The 24,076-nt window shown below is 41.9% G+C and overlaps 1 protein-coding gene across 9 annotated transcripts in view; it reads left to right on the top strand.

Moving 5' to 3' along the window:
* LOC138814051 (LIM domain only protein 7-like) overlaps positions 1-24,076 on the top strand; it is a 193,392-nt gene that overhangs the window by 22,953 nt on the left and 146,363 nt on the right. The window contains exon 1 of one of the 9 annotated variants that reach the window (XM_070002835.1): positions 18,839-18,927. The exons of the other annotated variants lie outside the window; for them this stretch is intronic. The gene's annotated coding sequence lies outside the window, so the exon portion shown is untranslated. Of the gene's footprint in view, positions 1-18,838; positions 18,928-24,076 lie in introns of those variants that run through there. 9 annotated transcript variants of the gene reach the window in all.

Genomic DNA, 24,076 nt, shown 5'->3' with positions numbered 1-24,076 from the left:
GGGAATTTGGCTATTATCTCTTCCCCTGTAGTTTTTTCAGAAAGTCAGAAAAACAACCTAGTTTCAGCTTCGTGTTGCAGAACCTTAGTATAGCATGGGAAACTCCATTTTGGTTTGGCTTTTGGATTTAGTATGAAAGCTCAGTCCAAACATAACAATCTCTTTATTTAAATATAATTTTTACTTAACAGTAATGGTTAGGGAAAGATTACTCTTTCCCATCATATATTCAAATCTAGAACTTGTAGAATTTACCAAATGCTGGTAAATAGCATTTTGCTGTATTTACCAAAATGCTGGCAAACAGCATCTACAAAACCAAAACCAGCTTTTGTCCCCTAATTCTATATAGTGCATTTGAAACCCAGCAACAAGGTAAGTTCTTTTTTTTTTTTTTTGGGTCCAGTTGTGGGGCCTGAACTCTGGGCCTGGGCGCTGTCCCTCAGCTCTTCAGCTCAAGGCTAGCGCTCTACCACTTCAACCACAGCACTACTTCCCGCTTTTTTCTTTTTGCTTATGTGGTGCTGAGGAATTGAACCCAGGGCCTCATGCATGCAAGGCAAGTGCTCTACCACTGAGCCACCTTCCCAGCCCCCTAACAAGGTAAGTTCTAATTCAGGTAACTTCTGATTCTTGAGAGAACATTTTTAAATATCCTTAAAAGGCAATAATGTTATGTATGTGTAGTTGTGTATTTCTGTTTATAATTAATTTGGAAAAATTTATGTCTTGTGGTTGAAGCTGACAGCTGCAAAAGTATTGCTTTTAGTTAGAAGAAGAATTTGTGCCTATTTGTGTTCAGTTACTGTGGAAATCTGAAAGTGATTTCATTCTTAAATTAGACCCTAATAGAATAGATTAAATTTATCTGCCCCCTTCCCTCTCCTCATTTTTTTTTTAATTCCATGCATTTTTTTTATTGTAAAGATACTATACAGAGGGTTACAGTTACATGAGTGAGGTAATGAGTACACTTCCCCATTTTGTTTTGGAAGTGCTGTGGATTAAACTCAGGGACTTGAGCTTGGCTAGGCCGGCCCTCTATCTCTTGGGCCATGCTCACAGCCCTGTTTATCTTCTTTCTGTACTTTGAAGATACTTACCTATTTTTGGGGGTGGGGGTGGGGCAGTACTGGGGTTTGAACTAAGAGGGAGACAGGCAGTATAGATTCATTTTCTTCAGTCTGCTGATAAGGAGCAGAGAGATTGCATGATAGAAGGGAGTAAGATTAAGAGGAGTGAGTGATGCTCTGTCTTGGCCCCATCTGTGGCAGGTCGTTTGCTATATTATCTCATGGACTCCCTGAGCGTTCAGTATGTGAACTGCCCTGTTGGAAACCAGGCCACCCTTGGGGGCAGATTGCCACATAAGAACATGAGCTGATTTTTCTGTTTTTTTAGTGCTCTTTCTTTGTGACACTATTTATTGTACTCTGTATGTAATAAAGGCTTACCGGGGTTCCCGGACAGAGGCGTCAGGATATAGGATAGAACATAATCAGGTGGAAACCATGGTCCTTGTGCCAAAGGTGTAGAGAATGGCTCTGCTCCAAGGTTTCCCTTACAGCTCTGCCCTCATATCTGTGTGTCCCTGGGGCTTGGCAGGTGGCTCTGAGCTGTAAGGCTTGGCTTCCCAAGATCTTTGTACTAGGCCCTTCTAGCAGGGCCTCAAATACCTCTCACTTGGACTTCACAATGGAAAGAATTGCTGTTGCTTTCATAACTTGTAAAAAAAAAAAAGTTGGGCAAGATCATCATCCAATAAAAATACAGTGCTTAGCATCATCTTATATGGTCATATGTACATAACTATTGAGCTATTCTGCTCATCTGCTAAGATTATCCTAGACGTATACTATTTATTACAAATAAAGAAACCATAGGACCTATGTTTCTTTGGGTATGGCTTATTTCACTTAATATGATTTTTTTCCAAGTCCTTTCATTTTCTTACAAATGGGGCAGTGTCATTCTTTCTGATGGAAGTTTAGAATTCCATTGTGTGTGTATATGTGTATGTATATATGTATATACACACATATATGCATATATGCATATATGTATATATATATATATCTCAATATATATCAAATAAACTCCAAGACATGGACGCAAGAGATTTTTCTTTGTTGGTATTTTTAATGTTCTTTGTGATTTCTTTTTAATTTTGTGTCCCCCCCCACCCCCATGGTTTATCCCCTGTTGTCACTGTATTTGATTTTGGTACTCTGGATATTGTATATACAGTTATCTGAACTAGGGAAGGGAAGAGGAACAACAGAATGGTGAGACAAAGGACAAGGGGGAGACTAATGCAATAGCGACACTCACAAGACACTATGTTGAAAATGATCTATACGACTTGGAGTGGGGTGGGGAAGGGAAAGTGGGAGAAAAATGAGGGAGGAGGTAACAAGTTTGACTAGAAATGTGCTCACTACCTTACTTATGTAACTGTAACCCCTCTGTGCATCACCTTGACAATAAAATTAAAATTTAAATAAAAAAATAAAAATATAGTGCTAACTTCCTAGCATCCTTTTTGTGGCCCATGTAGAAGATATTATGGGTGATCCTTTCAGAAATATTGCTATGTATTTTTTTAAAAATAGATAATTTTATTATTAGTAGTAAGGTGTTGTACAGAAGGGTTACCATTTCATAAGGCAGTTAATGAGTACATTTCTTTTTGGAGAATGTCACTCTGCTTCCTCCTCCCCTTCCCCCCAATGCTGTGAATTTTATTGAAAGATGTAAGGGAAATGAAAACACTGGGAAAAAAGTTCCAGTTTCTGGCAGCAGAGGTCAGGGTGCTTCTGTGTACGTCTTTGTTGGCAAACTCAAAATCAAGGTAAAGGAACCTGGCACAATGCAAATGAATGCAAGGTTGAAGGCTTCGTTTTTATTCTTAGCCTTCCAGCTTTCCCCAAATTGTGCCCAAAGTTGCATTGAAACATCATGGTATTTCCAGCCATGAGAACATTTTCTCACTTGGATATTAGCCCTATGTGTTTTTTTATTTATTTATTTATTGTTTGTTTGTTTATGCTGAAACTGGGGCTTGAACTCCAAGCCTGGGCACTGTCCCTTAATTCTTTTTTTTTTTTGGTCGGTCGTGGGTCCTGAACTCTGGGCCTGGGCGCTGTCCCTCAGCTCTTCAGCTCAAGGCTAGCACTCTATCTACTACTTGAGCCACAGCACCACATCCGGCTTTTCTGCTTATGTGGTGCTAAGGAATCAAACCCAGGGCCTCAAGCATGCGAGTCAAGCACTCTACCACTGAGCTGTCTTCTCAGCCCCTATCCCTTAACTCTTGTTCCAGGCTGGCACTTTGAGCCACAGCTCCACATTTAGCTTTTTTTGAAGCAAATTAGAAATGAGTCTCACAGACTTTCCTGTCCCAGCTAGCTTTGAACTGAGATCCTCAAATCTTAGCCTCTTGGATAGCTAGAATTACAGGTGTGGGCTATAGGCAGTTGGCATCCCATTTTTAAAAAGGAAAGCAAGCCTGCTGACAGGAAATGAAAATTATCCCTCTTAATATTATTCTTCAATGACCATCTTATTACAGAAAGACACTGCCTTTAAGTCATTTGGTTTAAAAAAGCAGTGGGAAGAGGTTGTCTTCTACTTAATTTCCTCTTTTTTCTCTTCTTCTCTCCTCCTCTTCCTTCTTTCCTTTACTGAGATTTGAACTGAGAGCCTTGTGCTTGCTAGACAGACAAATAACTACTGCTGAGCTGTAAAGGTATTTTTCAAAACAAAGAATAACAGTTATTAACTAAGTTGAAAGAGTTGGTCAACAACACATGATGGTCCTTAACATAAAATTAAAGACGATTATATAAGTTGGCATCACAAATATCTCCTTGGAATACACATACATATACATACACACATGTACACACGTGCGTGGTACGCGTGCATACATGGTGGGTGCATTTCCGAGGACCTGGGTCCTATTCTCTAGCCCTAGAAAACAACTCAAAGCAAAACAGGCACAACAATATTCTCTCTCTGTCTCTCTGTCTCTGTCTCTGTCTCTGTCTGTCTGACTGTCAGTCTGTCTGTCTGACTGATTGTCTGTCTGTCTGTCTGTCTGTCTGTCTGTCTGTCTGTCTGTCTCTCTCTGTCTCTCATTTTGTCAGCTGTGGGATTTGAACTCAGGGCCTGAGCATTGTCCCGTGCTTTTTCACTGACTGATAGTGTTCTACCGCCTTGAGCCACAGCTCCACTTCTTAAAACAGTATTTTCTAAAACACAGGAGGAAAGGTTGTAAATATTTCCCCAAACTGCCAATATTTATAACATTCTTCATTGTTCAGAATCCCAGTATGAGTAAATACATGATGTCACTGCAGTCACATTCCCGCTATATATGGAAGCTCACCAAGTTTTGGCTGAATGTATGAAATTTGATTATGCTGCAGAGGATAGCACGTTTATGTTTAAATCATAAATCAGCCTTTCTGTGGATTTACTGAATTAATTCTTACTGTTCTTGTTCATGAATCACTATGGTTGTTAATGTACTTACAGTTAACAAACATGATTTCTCAGAGCTTGTCCTGACTTAGACACTGCCACATCACACCCTGAACTGGCTTCTTTGCATTCATTGGTACATTAGTAGGAATAGATCTAAGTGAGTTTGGCCCCACAAGGAACTGACCCTAAGCTGGGTAGAAGGTAGGTAATGGGACACCCTTGGTGGAGAGCAGGAATTTGTTAGGTGTTGGTTCTCCATTGAATTCTGTGAATATCTCTCTGTTTGTATCAATCCACACCTGAAGATTAGGGCTGTGCTGTTCTGGATAAAACGTCCCTTATTTAATACATTCCACAGCAGCTACCAATTGAATGGGAAGGTGAAATTCAAGCCCCCTTTCACTGGTTAACAAAGAGGAGAATGCACTGCATTATTAACCAAGCTTTTAGCCAGTAAGAGGGGTGCAAGGTAAATAAGAGGAAGACAACCTCTTCTCTTTGCTTTTTAAACAAAGTGATTCAAAGGGAGTATCTCCTTTCTGTAATAAGGTGGCCTTCTCTTTGAAGATTTCTTTCATAAAGGACTTTTCACTTATCAACTGGTTAAAATTTTTAACTTGGAATTGCTGCTTAAAAATTTGTAATTGAAGTTTTTAATATGAAAGTGGTGACATTTTAGTATTTGGATCAAATCTTAATTTTTTTTTGTGCTTGAGATAAGAACAATTTAATCTTCTTTCCTCTATGTGTATGTGTGTGTGGGGGGGATGGGGGCAGGGGGACTGGGGATTGAACTCTGAGCCTTGCATTTGCTAGGTAGGTGTTCTACCACTTGTGTCACACCTCCAGCCCATATTTGTCTTGGTTATTTTGAGGGGGGGTCTTGCCGGATACCCAGGCCAACTAGGCTGCAATCCTTCTATTTGTGCTTCTTGTGTCACTGGATATGATAAGCATGTACCATTGTTGCCCAGTCATTGTGCTTCCTCCATAAGTGTACTACTGAGCCAGCCATTGATTGAGATGGAGGCCTACACATTTATGTGTCCACTTGCGATCCTCTGATATCTATTTCCCAAGTAGCTAGTATTACAGGCTTGAGCTACTGCATCAGGCTTTTGCCTTTCTGTTTTAGAAAAGGCTGTTGAGATCTTGTGGTATGAAATGAACCCACTATTCTTTTTAACTAATTTTTTTTTTTTTGAGATACTCTCATAGGCCAGTTTGGCCTATCTTCTATCTCTGCCTCCTGAATGCAGAGATTGCAGCCATACCACCATGCTCAGCTTATTCTTCATGATTTTGTTTAATTCAGAAAAGACAGAGCTAATTAGCTAGGTATCTTATATAATTATTTAGGTAATATATTATCTGAATAGGCAACTATATAATTGATTGCCATTGACTATAATTATGATATTGTAATATACATATTCGTTAATTATTTTGCTAATATGTACATGAAGCAGTAATAGAGACTGGCTATTTGGAGTAATGACATAGCAGCTGGCCAGAGATATGAACCATGGAAAGTCTTCTACACAAATCGAATACATTATTATTACTTACAGCTTCATTTACCTTAATGTTTTTTAGTGTACTTGGAAAACTGCAACTATTCTTAAGTCCATCTTTGACTAGCATCACTCTCTTCACTAATATCTGAAATCAGAATTTAAAAAATGTTCTCTCTTGATATTCCTAAGCTACGGTACATTCAGATTTTCATTCATTCAACACATATTAGGTACCTATGACAAAACATGCTAGCAATTTTTCTAGTTATTTGAGATACATTAGTGGGAACAAAAATCAGATCCACATATAGAATAATCAGTGATAAGTTTATTTCATAATTTGGTTACTGAAGTTGATTGAACTAGCTGTGAATCTTGTGTTGAAAACGGGAGATTTCTTGTGGGGTTGTGGGGTGTAACAGCAACTTTCTTTTTGAGGAAAGTTGTCAAGTGGTGGTCAAGTTGTATCTTCCATAGGGTAGTGCTGTCCCTTGGTGGCCCTGGGGACCTGGATGTTGTGTGTGTGTGGGAGGGGGGGGGGGAATCTTTTTAGTGATCCTGAGACTCACAGTTTCTTTCTGCCTGCCTCTACCCTGTCTCCATTTGGACCAGCTCTGCTTCTCTCAGTTTGAACATAGAATTTGCCATGTACTTCTCTCTCTCTCTCTCTCTTTTGTTATTTTATTTTTTTGTGGTCATGGGGCCTGATCTCTGGGTGCTGTCTCTCAGCTCTTCAGCTCGAGGTTAGAGCTCTACCACTTGAGCCATAGCTCCACTTCTAGCTTTTTCTGCTTAGGTGGTACTAAAGAATTGAACCCAGGGCTTCATGCATGCAAGGCAAGCACTCTACCACTGAGCCACCTTCCCAGCCCTTCCATGTATTTCTTTACAGATAAATGTGCTAGAGAGAGAGAGAGAGAGAGAGAGAGCGAGAGCGAGCGAGCGAGAGAGAGAGAGAGAGAGAGAGAGAGAGAGAGAGAGTGTCTAGGTTATAAATGAAATAAATGTTAGGAAGTGCAGGACACGCCCCCCACCTCCCCATCCCCATTTGAACTTTGTCTTAAATACAGATGGTTTTGATGTTCCATAATTTAGTGTTTGCTGTCAGAGTGATCTGTGTTCATCCATGAATTTAATCTCTTTCTTGTCTTTCCCAGCTTGGTAAAAATGTTTATGACACAAGCAGATGATTATGTGAAACCCGAGGCTCTCTTTGAATTGGAAATGGGAGGGAAAGACTTCAGACAGCATTTGGTATTTGACTATTTATTATTTGTTTATTGTTTATGTCTAACACCTGTAGTGACTGAGTCCTCTCACATTCTGCACAGCTCTTTTTGTCTTTGTACCTAATGGGTTCTGCTCTGCGTTTGTTTTTGCCCATGGCTTTGTACATGCTAGGCAGGCTCTCTACTACTAAGCCACATCCTCAGCTCCAGATTTTGTTGTTTACAGGTTGCTATGCATCATTGTTGCCTTTTATTCATGTGCATAGTGTGTGTGTGTGTGTGTGTGTGTGTGTGTGTGTGTGTTTACATGCATTGGTCCAGAGGTGTGTGTGTGTGTGTGTGTGTGTGTGTGTGTGTGTGTGTGTGTGTGTGTGTGTGTGTGTGTGTGTGTGTGTGTGTGTGTGTGTGTGTGTGTGTGTGTGTGTGTGTGTGTGTGTGTGTGTGTGTGTGTGTGTGTGTGTGTGTGTGTGTGTGTGTGTGTGTGTGTGTGTTTACATGCATTGGTCCAGAAGCTTCAACTCAGGGGCTGGACACTGTCTCTGAGCTTTTTTGTTTTCTTCATTGCTTAAGGCTAGTGCTCTACCATTTGATTCACAGCTCTACTTCCAGCTTTTTGTGGTTCATTGGAGACAAGAATCTCACAGCCAGGGGCTGGGGATATGGCTTGTCTAGCATGCATGAAGCCCTAGGTTCGATTCCTCAGTATCATATATACAGAAAAGAAGCTCAGGTACAGTGCCCAGGCTCTGAGTTTAAGCCCAAGACTAGCAACAATAACAACAACAACAAAAGATTCTCACCAACTTTCCTGCCTGGGCATGAGCCATTGATCCCCAGGTTTTTCCTCTTTTTGGGGAGAGGAGAGGTCAGTAACATACAATTCATTCAGAACCTATGTAATGAGCACCTTACACACTGTATAGTACTAACAAAAAACAGATTTGTTCTGGGGAGTACTAAAGTTTATGAATATTTACTGCATATTCTATCATAAGTACCTTGTTGTAATCATGAGCCCTAAACCAATGTGTTTCCCGTCTATAAAGCTGGAGCAGCAAGAGTGATTGATAAATGGTGAAGGGTGTGTTCATCAGATGTTGCTATGACACAGCTGTTTAGAAACCCTAACTATGGTCTTTAGAGTTAGAATGGTCCAAAAGGCTTGTTACATGGTCTACAGATTCCCACTTCTCATTTGTCTCTGTGCCCCAGCCAGGCCCTGGGGCAATTTATGTGTCATTAAGTTAGGAAGCCTGGGATATGGTGGCCTGAACTCTGGGCCTGGGCACTGTCCCTCAGCTCTTCAGCTCAAGGCTAGCGCTTTGCCACTGGAGTCACAGCCGATTTCAGCTTTTTTTGCTTATGTGGTGCTGAAGAATCGAACCCAGGGCCTCATGCATACAAGGCAAGCGCTCTACCACTGAGCCACATTCTCAACCTGGCTTTTTTTTTTTTTTTTAATCAATCTGGCTGGTGGTTTGAAATTTCCATGGGTAAAAATGGACAGATGGTCTAAGCCTGGGCTTTCCTATCAGGTTGTCCAGATGTGGGCCCAAGGGGAAAGTGGAATATGTATGGAAAGCTTGAAAGCTTCCAGAGATCAGCATCAACAGCACGGTCATTCTTTTTAAAGTGTTTTGATGATGCTGAGCAGATTTGTCATTTATTGATTGGTTGATGAGTTGTTCCTGTACTGGGGCCTGAATTCTGGATCTAGGCTCTATTCCTAACCTTTTTGGCTAAATACTGAATGAAAATCTCCCACTTTGAGCCACAGCTCCACTTTCTGGCTCTTTTGGTGATTAATTGGCTATCAGAGCCTCATGGACTTTCCTCCTTGGGCTGGCTTTGAACAGTGATCCTCAGATCTCAAGCTCCTGAGTAGCTAGGATTATAGGCCTGAGACCAGTCTTTTAAGTGGTGCAAGGATATGGGTTGTGATAGAGGTCTTTTCCTCCTCCTCCTCCTCCCCCCTTCCCCCTCCTCTTTCTCTTCCCCTCCATCATCCCTCCTTCCCCCACTTTCTTCCCCTTCCCCTTCCTGTTCCCCTTTCCTCTCTCCTCCTCCTCCCCCTCCCTCTCCCCCTTTCTCCTTCCCCTTTTCTTCCATCTTCATCTCCTTCTTCACTTCCATCTCCTTCTCCTTCTTTACATATAGACATCTAGTTGTATCCCAGCTTCAATTACTGCCATCTCATCTAGTATCTCATCCTTACATTTTCCCAAATACATTCCTTTCTCATCAGTTCCATTCTTCTCTAGCACTTTTATAAACCCAGTGGACTGTCTGCAGAATATCCACTGGCAATATCGAACTAGAGGAAAGAATATTTTTCCATGTATTTCAACTTTGACACTTTGAAATTTATTGGTCCGCCCTCCTTCCCTCTCTTTTCTTTCTTCCTCTTTGCAATTTTAACCATGCAAGAAAAAAAGTCTTTTGAGAAGGTCATTGGAGTTTGGCAGTTCCTTTTGTGTACATTAAATTAAATAGAAGGGAAAAAATAGAGGGAGGCTTAGAAATCTTGTAACCTAGCTAAAAGTAGTAAGAGTGACTTGACTTGAACTTTGAATTCCTTATCATATTCATTCTTTCTGTTCATCCTTACCCATTTCACTTTGGTCTCTTTAAAAGAAGAGACTTAATTTTCTTTTTAAATATAAAAAATAATGTATATACATATATGGTACCTTATATATTATATAATGATATATGTAAATATATGTATATATTGATTTCCCCTTTGTGAGGAGCTTTTAGTATCAATTCTTAGATATTCTTAGAGGCCTCTTCAAGGCTTGATATTGATTGACATTGTGATTTATTGGCTTCATAGTACCAAATTTTACCTTCCTCCATCAATTTGTAAATTATTGTGTAGATGCAGTAATGGTGGAAACATTTACCTTAACTTTTCAGTCATCTATCATCCACATAATTCCTCCAGAATTTGTTAGCCAACAAGGAAAAGTTCCGCCTGTGAATATCCTTTGGTTTAGATTTTCTGTGGAATGTGTCTTTATTTAATTCTGCGTCGCAGAGAGTCTATAAACATCTGTGAGAGGCAGACATGAACTTGGAGCGATGGGGTTGGTGTTTCTGCAAACCCTGCTGGCCTCTGGGACTGAGGTGGTTCTGCCACATAGCTGAGTGTTCTTCCCCCTTCCGGCTACGGTTGACTCATGTTTGTGTAGTGGAAGGAAACTCAAGCCGCAACCCCCACGATGGTCTCTCAAAAGAATGTCAAAGAAAGGGAGCAATTAAAAGATGAAAGCCTGACCATGAGTCTCTTCTGTCTTTTCTGGGTGGCCTCCAGGCCCGGGCAATAAGTGGAGGTAATTGAGCTTGTGGATCATTTCCTTGTATTTGTCCTATTTGTGAAAGAACGCAGTACTCAGCTATGCCTTGTTTGTACCAAAATGGCTCCCAGAGAACATGCTGATGGGGAAACCTGATTTCAGGTTTAACTGTGAAGGCAAAGAAGAATGCAAGAAGAGGAGATAGGTTTGTTATAGCCTGGATGAGATATGGAGGGGAGGAAAACCTTTCAACCCTCTCAGGTTTGATACACGATGATTAACCAGAGCAAAGACACACAAAATTCTTCCACACAGGAAGAATTGCATCGTTACAGGAAAGAACGATGCAACCAAATAACCAGTGTGAGTTGTAAATTCTCAGGGACTGTGGGGGGACAGGGCAGTTCCTGACCATCAGAGGGCAGTATTTGCTTAGCCTCTGAATACTCAGTGTATTAAATTCTACTTCAGCACACTACTGAATGGGAGGTAAAGAAGGGCATCATCCAGGGTAAAGACAACATTGTGCTGAATTTATGCTCCTTGCCCTTCCTTTCTCTCTTCTTGATTCACCACAACTAAGTGTGAAGTGTGTGTATCCAACTTTTGCTTTCTCTCCATTTCTAGGATTAAGTACATATATCTATATAACACTTGATATTATAATCAATGACTTTTATGACTGATCTGTGAAATATTAACTCCATTGCCTTTCAGTAAAGATTTAATCATTACCGTTGTAGCACCGAAACAGTTACAATCGTTTGTAAAGACAACATGTTATGAGACTCTGTGGATACTTAGGACTAATACATTCTAAACAAATAACAGTCCTAAAAATAAAACACTAAATAAATACCAGTAAGCCAGGTTAAAGAATAAGAAGCTTCCTGGCCATGCTGTAACAAATGCTGAGGAAAATTCCTTTTCTCCTGTAGTTCTGTGTCACTGTTAAAATCCTGCCATTTCTTCCATGTGAGCCCTTAGAAATCTTGTGCAAATAGGAGAGAGTTCCAGTTCATTCTCTTTACTCAGATACATTCCTTAAGATTGAGAAGATTAGATAATTAGCTCTCACCTTCTGTGCTCATTTCCCCCTATTTCTGTCAATTTTCTGACACATTTAGCACAGTAAATGGAGCTCTTGGAGCCAATCAGTGTATTGAGGAGTGCCAGCTGAGATGTGCCTATCCTATACTGGGTTTGGATTTTCTTCTGTTCTTGGCAGCATTCCCTCCACCCCCATAAAAATTATTTCAATAACCTGTGCATTTACAGCATCCATTCTGCTGCTCACTAAGTTGCAATAGAAATAATGTTGGCAGCATATACCCATGTACCCCAAGCTTTCCAGCCATTAGCTGCTTTCCTGAGTCTATCAATTTTCTGTTTTCATCATGTCCACAGCTTGGTCTGTGCTCTCTGCTGGAAAGTATTAATGTATATATATTTTTTTGTTTCCCTTATTTCCCAATCTATCACTTGCTTCAAAATTTTGAATAAGGGCTGGGAAGGTGGCTCCGTGGTAGAGTGCTTGCCTTGCACGCATGAGGCCCTGGGTTCGATTCCTCAGCACCACATAAGCAGAAAAAAATAAAGCCGGAAGTGGTACTGTGGCTCAAGTGGTAGAGCGCTAGCCTTGAGCTGAAGAGCTGAGGGACAGTGCCCAGGCCCAAAGTTCAGGCCCCACAACCGGCCCCCCCCCCCTTAAAAAAATTGAATAAGTTCTTTCCACTGGGCTTTAGGAGTATTCCTTGTGAGTTGCTCTTGTGAGAGTTCTTTTTCTCCCTCCTCTCTTCCCCCTTCTCTCTTCCTCCTTTTCCTCCCCTTCCCCCTGCCCTTTCTCCCTCTTTCTCCTCCTCTTCCCCTTCCTCCTCCACTCTGGGATTAAATCTAGGTCCTTGCACCTGCTAAGTCAGCACTCAACTATGAAGCTATGCACCTAGCTCCTTTATTCTTCAATTTGTCTTTTTTCAGTATTTCTTTTCCCTCCCTCAATCTTGAGAATGAGGTTTTATATTCGAAATTTTCTTGGCGATTCTTGAAATTTATCCCATATACTAAAAGAAATTGCAGAAGGGCATTTGCATTTCTTGCTTTTCATCGCTGTTGACATCATACCTGGGAGAAGGAAGGGAAGAAGGATCCATTTTGGCTCATGGCTTTAGAGTGTTAATCCATGCATGGCTAACTTCATTGCTCTTTAGAACAGGGCAAGGCAGAAACATCATGGCAGCCAGGAGATGAAGATTCTGATGGCAAAGTATACAAGACAAGCTCCTAGTGATATACTTTCTCTCATCAGGCCCTGCTTCCTCATTGCCCATTCAAGCTCTGAATTCATCAATGGACTAATCAGGTTGATGAAGTTAGCATCCTCCACTGCACCACAAACTGGATCCCAGGCCTTCCAGGCATTTAGATCTAAACCATAACATCCTTCTTCATTGACATTTGTCTCTCTTTCAACTTTTGGTCCACCTGTAGAGATTCAGATTTGTTTTGCTAATTACCTGTAAGTTAAGTCTTCATCTAGAGGATTCAATCCATCACTACTTTATTTAATCATACTACATTGTAAGATCCAAGAGGATAGTTCTAGAAAGGTACCTTTCTCCTGCTTGGCCATATAGCCAGAGGTCTGTTGCAGGTTCTGTTATTGAAGAATTGCCTCCTGAGCACTGAACCCTCAGGTATGGGTAGGTATGGGGACATTTCTCCCGTGGGCTGTCTTCAGATCTTAGCCTCCTGAGTAGATAGGATTACAGGAATGAGCCACTGGCGCCTGGTAGGACTTCAGGGTTTTGAATGAGGGACGTGCATGCTGCTGTGGTGTTGAACAAATAAATGGCAGCACTTTAGGTCTTGTCAGGGATAGCAGGTGCCAAGCTTCTGTAAAGGACAAGATAGTCAGCTGACTTAGTGCTGTCCCATCATTCAAGTGAGACATGCCATTGTAAATAATTGGAGATGGTGGTCCAGTGAAACATTATTTATAAAAACAGATGGCAAGGCAGATTTAGTCAAAAGGTCCCAGTTCACCCATTCCATATTACAATGGGGTTTTCAGTTATATTAGGCTAATTGATTTCTTTTGTTTCCCATATTATTACTTTATGCATATTACTAAGCAGGTGCACCAAGTACACAGAGAACTTGAGTGAAAAAAACCAACTGTTTTTACTGGCTGAAGAGTAATTAGAACTAATTTTTTTTGGTGGTATTGGGTTTGAATTCATTGTCTTAGAGCTTACTAGGCAAGTGCTAGACTCAAATTTATATTTTTATTGTAAAGATACTGTACAGAGGGGTTACAGTTACATGAGCAAGGTAATGAGTCCATTTCCTGTCAAGCATTGTTACCTTGTCCTTTGTTTTTCCCCTACCATCCTTTCCTTCCTCACCTCCCTGAGTCCCCCCCAAAGTAAAGTTCCAAGAACTGTCTTTGTTTATAAAGTGATCAGTTACCACTAAAACGGAATATATTTTGCTTTTTACTTTATTAATTTATTTTTACAAATACTGGGGCTTGAACTCAGAGTTAGGGTGCTCTCCCTTTGCTTTTTCACTAAAGGCTGAAGTGTCCATTTAGCATGGACTCTTCAAGCAAAGGTGGAAGATTTCTGTAAGTTCAGCTGTGATGGAGAAAAGTGCTATTTTTTAAAGCTTTTTAAATACCCCCACCAGTTTCAGTCCAGGTAATGTGAGAATAGCCCAACTATCTCACTGTTTATAGACCAGTGAGCTAATGTTTGAAGTATTATTCACTTCGTCTGCCTTCTGGGTGTGTACTGAGTGGGGAGAGAGTATTTGTTCGGTTTACTTTCAGGTGGAGTCTGCTTCATCACAAGGAACTGCAGGATTTGTATGGGCTGTGCTTGACTTGTCACAAGGTATTTCCTGTGAAATCTGACATGGAAATGTTTCCTGTTATGTCAGGTCATCTCTTTGGCAACTGAACTCATGTCAGGCTGAGTTGCCCTCCAAGATGGAGGAGTTTTGGTCATACCCTCTGACAGACGGCTTCTTGGCTCTGAGTCTGTGCTCCTTCCTGGAACTCTCCTGTCTGGTCTCTGAGACAATTGTTCCAACACGAACACTCCCAGAGTTTGCTTCTTGCCGATTCCTTCCTTTATTTAAGAGAATCTCACTCCTTTGTTTCTCCTTCTAGACTTTCTAGTGGCTTCTCCACAGCTGGTGTATCTCAGAGCTTAAAGAAAGGGCCTTTCATGCAGACTATTAGCCTGAAATGTCCACAAAGAAATATCTGCACGTGAGTGTAAAGGACCCAGCATGCTTCCTCACTCACTCACAGGCCTCTCTTCACTCATGAAGACTGGAGTACCTGACTGCTTTCCTTCCACTCTCACCCCGCATCATCCCAGGTGAATGAATGCAGGGTAGACTGGAGGGCCCATCCCATTCTCAAGCCTCTCAATTTCATGACCTCCTCATCTCTAGCTCCTTTCTTTGATGTCCTAATAGTGGCTTTCATTGTATCCTGGAGGAGCATTATTTTTAACACTGTTGAATCCCAGCATCTTACTCTAGAGCTTGCCTACCATCTTTACCTTACAACTTCCACTGGACCTGCTTACTCAAACTTCTTCTTTCTTCCTTAGCACCAACCTTCTGATCTTCCTTCCTCCCCTTCCTTAGTATGGTCTGCACAGGCCAGGACTTAGCCGTTTCATGACAGCACCTTCGAACTTGCTTTCTTGCCTTTTCACTTCTTCCTGTGAAAATTCAACTGTTGCCTGGCTAGATTTTGTACCTTGAATAACCCCAAATGGCCTCCAGGTGGCACTGTGGGGAGCTGGTAGAACTTCGGGGTGGGGGTGGGGGTAACAGGAGGTGTTTAGGTGAGTGGAACCTCTCTCCCCCTTCTTTTTCTCCCTCTCCCCCTCCTCCCCCAGCTATCTTTTTAACCAGTCCTCAGAGCCTGGACACTGTACCTGAGCTTCTTTTGCTCAAGGCTAGCACACTACCATTTGAGCCATGGTGCCACTCCTAGCTTTTAAATTGTGGCACTGAGGAATAGAACCCAGGGCTTCATGCATGTTAGGCAAGCACTCTATCACCAAGCCACATTCCCAGCCTGACCTATGTCTCTTTCTTTTCTTTGGCTTCCTGGCAATGAAGTAAGTTATTTTGTTCTGCTACATGCTCCCACTGTGATGTACAACCTAAAGAAATGTCCCCATGAACCATGGACTGGAACCTCCAAAGCTCTGAGCCAGAGTAAACCTTTTCTTTGTTATATGTAGACAAGCTCAGGTGTTTCATGATAGGAGTGAGAAACAGCCTAATACATTCTTTGGCTTAGACAAGCTGGAGTTCATAAGGCCTTGTATATATTCTTGTGTAAATCTGTCTGCTTATTTTTATTAAGAGTACATTGTTGCTAGGCACCAGTGGCTACAATCCTAGCTACTCAGGAGGCTGAAATCTGAGGATTGCCATTCAAAGCTGGCCCAGGTAGAAAAGTCCCCACTCAAAAACTCAAAGTGGGGCTGGGAAAGTGGCTCAGTGGTAGAGCGCTACCATTCCTCAGTATCACATAAGCAGAAAAAGCCAGAAGTGGCGCTGTGCCTCAAGTGGTAGAGAGCTAGCCTTGAGCTGAAGAGTTGAGGGACAGCACCTAGGCTCAGAGTTTAGGCCCCAAGACAGGAAAAAAGAAACAAAAAACAAAGGAAAAAACCCAAAAAGCAAAAGACAAACAAAAATACCTCCAAGCCAGGCACCGATGGTTCACACCTGTAATCCCAGTTATTCAGGAGGCTGAGATCTGAGGATCGCCGTTCAAAGCCAGACTGGACAGTAAAGTCCGTGAGACTCTCTTATCTCCAATAAACCACTAGAAAACCGGAAGTGACTCTGTGGCTCAAGCTGTGGAATGCTCGCCTTGATCTGAATTGCTGAGGGACAGTGCCCAAGCCCAGAGTTCAAGCCCCTCGGCCGACCAAAACAAAAACAAAAACACCCAAAAACCAAAGAACTCGAAATGGCTCTGTGGTAGAGCACTAGCCTTGAGCACAAAGAGGCTGAGGGACAGCGCTCAGGCCCTGAGTTCAAGCCCCACAACCAACAACCATAAAAAAGTATGCAGTTATCGAAGCTGTAAGTGATCACTACTTAATTCCTTTAATAAAAGGGATGACAGAAGTGGCATGTATGAATCTTATTTAATAATTGCTGTGTGCAGATAGCTCTATTATCTGTTCTCCCTACCCCACCATAACTAATAACAATGACTCCCTTTCGGGTTAAAAAAACATCAACAATCATGATATAAACTATCATTATTTTCATCAGCAAAAGTACTTACTAAATGACATTTTGAGGAATGTCCAAATACAGAGGAGTAAATAATAAAGGCCTTTTTAAGACTGTGTGTGTGTGTGTGTGTGTGTGTGTGTGTGTGTGTGTGTGTGTGTGTGTGTGTGTGTGTGTGTGTGTGTGTGTGTGTGTGCGCGCGCGCGCGCAGAACTGACATGTCTATTTTTAGCCTGTTTCTGGAAGAGGGACTTTCATCTTGCAGCCATTAAGGAATTCATCAAAATTTCATCCAGCCAGTGCGGGTCATTGTGTGTAGCTGCCATCTGGCTTTGCTTCAGGCTGGGTGATGATTATTTCATGGGGCTCTGGGCTGCCAGCCCCACCCATCTTCGCAGCTTCTCTGTCTTCTGCCCGCTCTCTGGTCCAGGGTGTGGGCTAATTTGCATTATTCTGTGATGCAGAGGGAAATATTAGTTTACACTGGTTTTGGGTCCTTCCTGCTACCCGACAGGTATTGGCTCGTGTTTGTTTTCCTGCCAGAAGCTCTCAGGGTGTTTTTGTTTTGTTTTGTTTTTTTCCTATGGTGTAGGAACCATCTGTCCTTTCCAGGACTCTTGTTTCTGGAGTTGTGGCTGAGGAGCAAGGGTGAACAGGCAGAGAGGCACAGAGGCAGGTTCACGTTTCTGCCTGACTTACTTTCTCCATTCTTTCTGTGGCGGTCAGACACTTCCTTTCACTCGCTCTACCTTACTGTACCTGCTTTCATTTTCATAGGGTCAACATACTGTGGCAGGGAGGATGATACTGGGGTTTGAACTCAGGGCTTTGTGCTTGCTTAGCAACCTCTCTACCACTTGAGTGATGGCTCCAGCCCTTTTTGTTGAAGTGATTTTTTTTCAGGTAGTGTCTCAGTCCCACTTTGCCCTACGCCAGTTCTCCTGTAATAGCTGGAGTTACAAGTGTAACCCTAGAAGTACTATTATATCTGCCTTCAAAAATCTTCTTCATGAATCCTGAATGTGAGTTGAAGTCTGCTATCTATTGAGAAGTAGGTGTTCTTTTTTTTTTTTTTAAGTTTTTTTGCCTTTAGAAAACACTTGTGTTAAGCAAAAAAAAAAAAAAAAAATCACATTACTTGTGGGGAGTGAAAAAGTGGGAATAAGCTGGGGGCCGGTGGCTCACGCCTGTAATCCTAGCTATACAGGAGGCTGAGATCTGAGGGTCATGGTTCAAAGCCAGCCTGGGCAGGAAATAGCATGAGACTCTTATTCCTGATTAACCACCAAAAATCCAGAAATGGAGGTGTGGCTCAAGTGGTAGAATGCTAGTCTTAAGTAATAAAGCTCCCAAACAGCACCCAGGCCTTGAATTTAAGCCTCAGGACTGGTGTGCGTGTGTGCGCATGCGTGCGCATGTACACACACACACACACACACACACACACACACACACACACACACACACACACACACACACACACACACACACACACACACACACACACAGAGTTGGAGAAACAATGTGTAAAACTTTTTCAGAGTTTTTTGCCTCAGAAAAGTGTCAGTTTAGATCACAGAAGAGAGGATGATCAAATAAGGGTGCTTAGGGAAAATGGTAGACACCAGATCCAGGAGATGCGCAGGAGTGTTTGTTTGGGAAAAGACAGCAGAGTTCCTGAATGGGAGTTCCTGAATGATAGGAATGAAGGTGTTGAGGTTACATAGTTCCTGTGTTTAGGTTGAATCAAGGTTCCCACGTGGGAGTGAGGCGTGTTGTGCCCGCAGGTGGGTGGGAAAGTCCAATCCTTAGGCTCCAGAGACTTTGGAAGGTTGTGAACAGTTTTTTTTTTTTTTTAATGACCAGACTGTTTTGACCTTTTGGAAAGAAAGGCCGACATTGAAAGGCAGAGCCTAGAGGGAGAAGGCCTAGCCATGGGTGGGGCCGGCAGGGGGGGTGGGAGGGGCCATGGAGACATTAAATCTATGGGAGGAGAAGCTTTGCTCTGACAGTCTGAGTGTAGGCAGTTGGGAGAATGTTACCCTTTCAACAGAGAAGAGAGGTGGTGGATCCGCTTTGAGCGAGAGGCTGGGGACTGTTTGCGGTGCTGTGTTTGAGGTGAGATCACTGCAGACATGCTTAGAGTAGAGGTGAATCAGGAGGGTGGCCTCCAGGGAAGGCTCAGAGCTGCACAGGTGGCAGCTTGGAGCGTATTTGAGCAGAGTTTGGAGAATGGGAGGGCGCAGAGCTCGGTGGAGGAGAGCTCTGGAAGCTTGGGAAAGGGAGGGGCTATCGAGGGGGATGAAGCTATCTTCCAGATTAACCCCTGACCTTCTGCCTTCCACACATGTGTCACACCCAGCTCTTTCCGGTTGTGGGCCTTGCCCAGTGTTGCCTAAACATCTGGGAAGGGATGTTCTGTGGGTCAGGATTGGCTATCCACCCATCATGGATTCCACTCTGATAGAATGTAGTTCTAGGCTTAGGGGGCAGAGCCTGTGTATAATTAACCCAAGTTCATAAATCTTAGGATGCATATTAAGGAGCTCCTTGGGCTGTGATAGATGAGAAAAATCATGAGAGGGATCTTGGAAGTTTTTTTTTTTTTTTTTTTTTTTTCTGATCATGGGGCTTGAACTCAGGGCCTGGGTGCTGTCCCTCAGCTCTTTCACTCAAGGCTAGCACTTTACTACTTTGAGCCACAGCACCATGTCTGGCCTTTTCTGTTTATGTGTACTGAGGAATTGAATTCAGGGCTTCATGCATGCTAGGCAAGCACTCTACCACTAAGCCACATCCCCAGCCCCAAAGCATTACCTATGGTTGGCCTCAACATTTTCTGTGTAAGACTTTTACTTTCCAGATACATAATCATTTCTCTTTCCTTCCTTCCTTCCTTCCTTCCTTCCTTCCTTCCTTCCTTCCTTCCTTCCTTCCTTCCTTCCTTCCTCTTCCTTCTTCTTTTCCTTCTCTTTCTTTCCTCCTCCATTGTGGTACTGAAAATCAAAGCCAGGGCCTCACTCATACTAGGCATGTGCTCTGTCTACCCAAGGAGCAACATCCTCTGCTTCATTTGGGAATTACTTTAAGTATGGAAAGTTGTTCCTCTGAGGGTCCCAAATCTACAGTTAAATAGACTATATACTTTAATATGGCAACTTTTTCCACAAAAGGTCTCAATATCTATTGAATGTTCCCAAACCAGTTTTGGAGAAACAAATCAGTTCTTTCAGATTTAATAAGGGTAGGTGGACTTGTGGTTGTTGTGTAACCATATCTTTCTTTTTCATCAAACAAAAATTGATAATGTGTTTATTTAAACTTTAGAATAAGTTGTGTGTATTGTAGTTTTGTGTGTGCCTGGATATAGCCTTTAAAAATAGGAGAGTAAAGGGGTGGACAATGGTCCCAAGGCTGCAGTTTAAATCTCGTCAGTACCAAGACTATGCCAGCAGGTGACAGCAGAAAACAGAAACTGATTTCAATTGGTTTGACTTCCAAAGAATCAACATTTAAAGCTGTGAAGGTCATGGATGAAGTGACAATTTCAACAAAAATTCATTTGCTTATAAGGAAATTTGCTTCTAAGGAACCCTAGAAACCTGTACAAACTCCAGCATTTACTGGTTGAGTCAGATCTGAAGTAATAGGTCTCTTGTTCTTTTTACCCAGTATTTTTCAATGACCATCAAGAGACTCAGTAAGGGGACTTCTGGAAAAGTCGGACATCCAGTTGTCAATCCAGGAGTTTATTTCAGGATCTCATGTTTGCACCTGTGTTATTTACTACCTGCTCCACAGATAGCTCCCCACACTCAATTTGGGTCCCTTTTTTTTAAAAAACAGGACCAGCCTGATCAAGCCTTAGGGATACATGTTTTCCAACTGATGTGCCCACTGGGCAAGACAGGTGGTGAGCAAGAGCCAGGCAGGGTGGGCAGTGTCCAGGGGAGGACCACCCTCTGGAGAGTGTTTCTTTCTGGTCAGCAGCCATTACTTCATGGGGTGTGTGTGTGTGTGTGTGTGTGTGTGTGTGTGTGTGTGTGTGTGTGTACATGCATGCATGTGGATGCATGTGTCTAAGAGGTAAAACTGCCACGTACGGCTACATTGTTTTTGTTGAAAGAGAAGCCAAGAGTCTCATCCATGTTTGTTATTTCCCAACTTCAGCCTGGTGCCAAACAAAACATGTCTACGCATTGGAGTCAGTCTTTTGGAGCTAAGCTCAGTGAGTGTGTGTGTGTGTGTGTATGTGTGTGTGTATACTTTTTTAAAAAGAGAAAACAATTCATTTTTATGGATACAACTTGTCTATTTTGAAAGACGGGATTTTTCTTTTGTTTCCCCCCTTTAATATGTCATAAAATGCTCAAATAATGTTTAAAAATAATTTTAAGTGTTTCAGTATCATTAATCTTCAAACAAAGAATTCTAATAAGTAGAAGTCAAATATCCTTGGCACAGGGTATTTATTTATTTATTTAGTTCTGGTACTGGGTCTTGAATTCAGGGTCTGAGTGTTTTCCCTTAGCGTTTTGCTTAGGGCTAATATTCTACCATTTGAGCCACAGCTCTACTTCTGTTACTTTTCTTTCTTTCTTTCTTTCTTTTTTGTGTGGCTAATTAGAAATAAGAATCTCATGGATCTTTCTTCCTGAGCTGGTGCTGAACCTCAACACTCAGATCTCAGCCTCCTGAGGATTACAGGCATGAGCCACCAGTACCCAGATTCATTTTTTTTTTTTTTTTTTTGGGTCCGGTCGTGGGGCCTGAACTCTGGGCCTGGGCGCTGTCCCTCAGCTCTTCAGCTCAAGGCTAGCACTCTACCACTTGAGCCATAGCGCCACTTCCGGCTTTTTTTTTTTTGCTTATGTGGTGCTGAGGAATCGAACTCAGGGCCTCAGGCATGCAAGGCAAGCGCTCTACCACTGAGTCACCTTCCCAGCCCCCCAGCTTCATTTTTAAAAGAACAGATTTGTTGAGGCCTAAATCACACGCCATTGAGCTCATTTAAAAAAAAAGTAATTGTTTTTGCATATGTTCACAGAAGCGTTCAGATACCCTATTTCAGAATGTGTTCTTCGCCCTAAGGGAAACTCTGCAAAGGGTTTAGCAGACTTCTCATTCTCTCCTTCCCTTACCCCCTGACAAAGACTAATCTATGTTTTCCTTCCCTAGATTTTCCTATTCAGGACATTTGGTATACATGGGGTCATGTATAATGTGTGACCTTCTGTATCTGGTTTCTCTCGCTTAGCTATGGTTTAAGGTTCTTTTTTGTAGCATGTAACAGTACTTTATTCCCTTTTAAGTTGCTAAATAATATTCCACTGTATGGGTCCAGGGTTGCGGGATGCTTTTCTTTTTCTTTTTTTTTTTAAATTTAATTTTATTTTATTTGAGAACATACTGTACAGAGGGGCTACAATTACATGGGCAGGATAATGCATACATTTCTTACCAAGCATTGCAGCCTCCTCCTTTGTTTACCCTTCACCTCCCTTCCCAGCCTCCCCCCTCCTCCCCCCTGCGGGATGCTTTTCTGATAAAACTCCTTTGTATAGTTCTACCATCATTTGTAGGCTGTATACCTTATTACTACATGCAGACAGCTGTGGGTAGCTGACTGAACTGTCATGGACCAATGATTTCAAGGGTCTTACATGGTTCACAGAACAGGTGCTCCCCACCCCAGCACTGACTTCTGTTTTTTCAGTCATTAGTTGATAGACATTCTCTTGTTCCCACTTTTTGACTAAAGTGGTATGGTGAACATTCTGATACAAAGTGTTGTGTGAAGATGTTTTCATTTCATTGGCTCTTTGCTTCCTGCAAATTGCTTGTTGAAGAAAAGTGGACAGGATTCTAGAAAGACTACATACATTATTGTCTAGCAGAAGTACATAAAAAATGGTAGATGGAATTTCTGTATCAAGGCATCTGAACTCTGTCTCTGTCTCTGTCTCTGTCTCTGTCTCTCTTTCTCTCTCCCTCTCCCTCTCGCTCCCTCTCACTCCTTCTCGCTCTCTTTCACTTTCTTGGTCCTGGGCTTGAACTCAAAGTCTGGGTGCTGTCCCTGAGCTTCTTTTTCTCCAAGCTAGAGCTCTACTACTTGAGCCACAGCTCAACTTCTGGCTTTTTTGGTAGCTAGTTGAAGATAAGAGAATCATGGGCTTTCTTGCCTGGGCTGGCTTCAAACTGTGATCCTCAGATCTCAGTCTCCTTCCTGAATACCTAGGATTATACAGACATGAGCCAGCTTGAACATCATCTCTTAATACTAAACTTACACTAGATAGTAAAATGTCTCATATAGACCAAGAGTAGAACTATCAATTTGAAGTTCATATAAAATAAGTTGTGACTATCATCTGAAACAAGGTTTTTCCAAAATGAGTATTTCCCACACTGCTGACTCTCACAGTAATTCACAGGTAGCTAAGCAGGTAATTGTTGAGACTTGCTAATGTGTGTGTGAGACATTTCTGCAAAAAATAACATCTTTTCATTCTTGAGAACCTATGATTACATTAAATGTTTGAACTATACTTAAAATATCCTGATAATGATGTTCACATCCACTTAGAACTCATGTGCAAGTAATTTTAAAACTTCTTCATGTAGAAAAAATGATAATTTGTGTACTAGATTAGGTTTTTGCTAGACTTTTTTTTGCTCTTGGGATTTTTTTCTTGTCTACACCAATATAAACCGTAGTATGAGCCTCTATTGATAGGTGTTTCAATGATTAGCAACACAGAATGTTTGAAAGGAGAATGTTTTTGCATGTGATGTTTCATAGTGAACTTACTTAGCTGCTAACAGGTTGATGTTGTCTTAGAATTTTGTTTCGGTGCTAGTCCTGGGGTTTGAATTTTTAGGGCCTTGGTGCCGTCCCTGGGCTTCTTTTGTTCAAGGCTAGCATTCTAGCATTTGAACTACAGCTCTACTTCTAGTTTTTTGTGTAATTTATTGGAAATAAGAGTCTCATGGACTTTCCTGCCCCAGCTGGCTTTGAACCATGATCTTCATATCTCAGCCTTCTGAGTAGCTAGGTTTACAGATATAGCCCACTAGTAACCAGCTTCTCTTGGAATTTTTGTATCTTGACAAAAATCTTGCACATATACCATCAACTCAGGAGCAACTCTTACTTCCCTTTGCTTTTAATTCTTTTCCAGTTGTTCTACACTGGGCTTGTTAATAATTGTAGCTTAGAAAAATAATGTCAGAAGGATACCCATTGCTCATGCCTGCAATCCTAGCA

The sequence above is a fragment of the Dipodomys merriami genome, unplaced genomic scaffold (assembly GCF_024711535.1).
Source record: "Dipodomys merriami isolate MVZ:Mamm:240054 unplaced genomic scaffold, mDipMer1.0.p SCAF_6, whole genome shotgun sequence".
In the NCBI taxonomy this organism is placed as follows: Eukaryota; Metazoa; Chordata; class Mammalia; order Rodentia; family Heteromyidae; genus Dipodomys; species Dipodomys merriami.
This window is presented reverse-complemented; position numbering and strand designations above follow the sequence as displayed.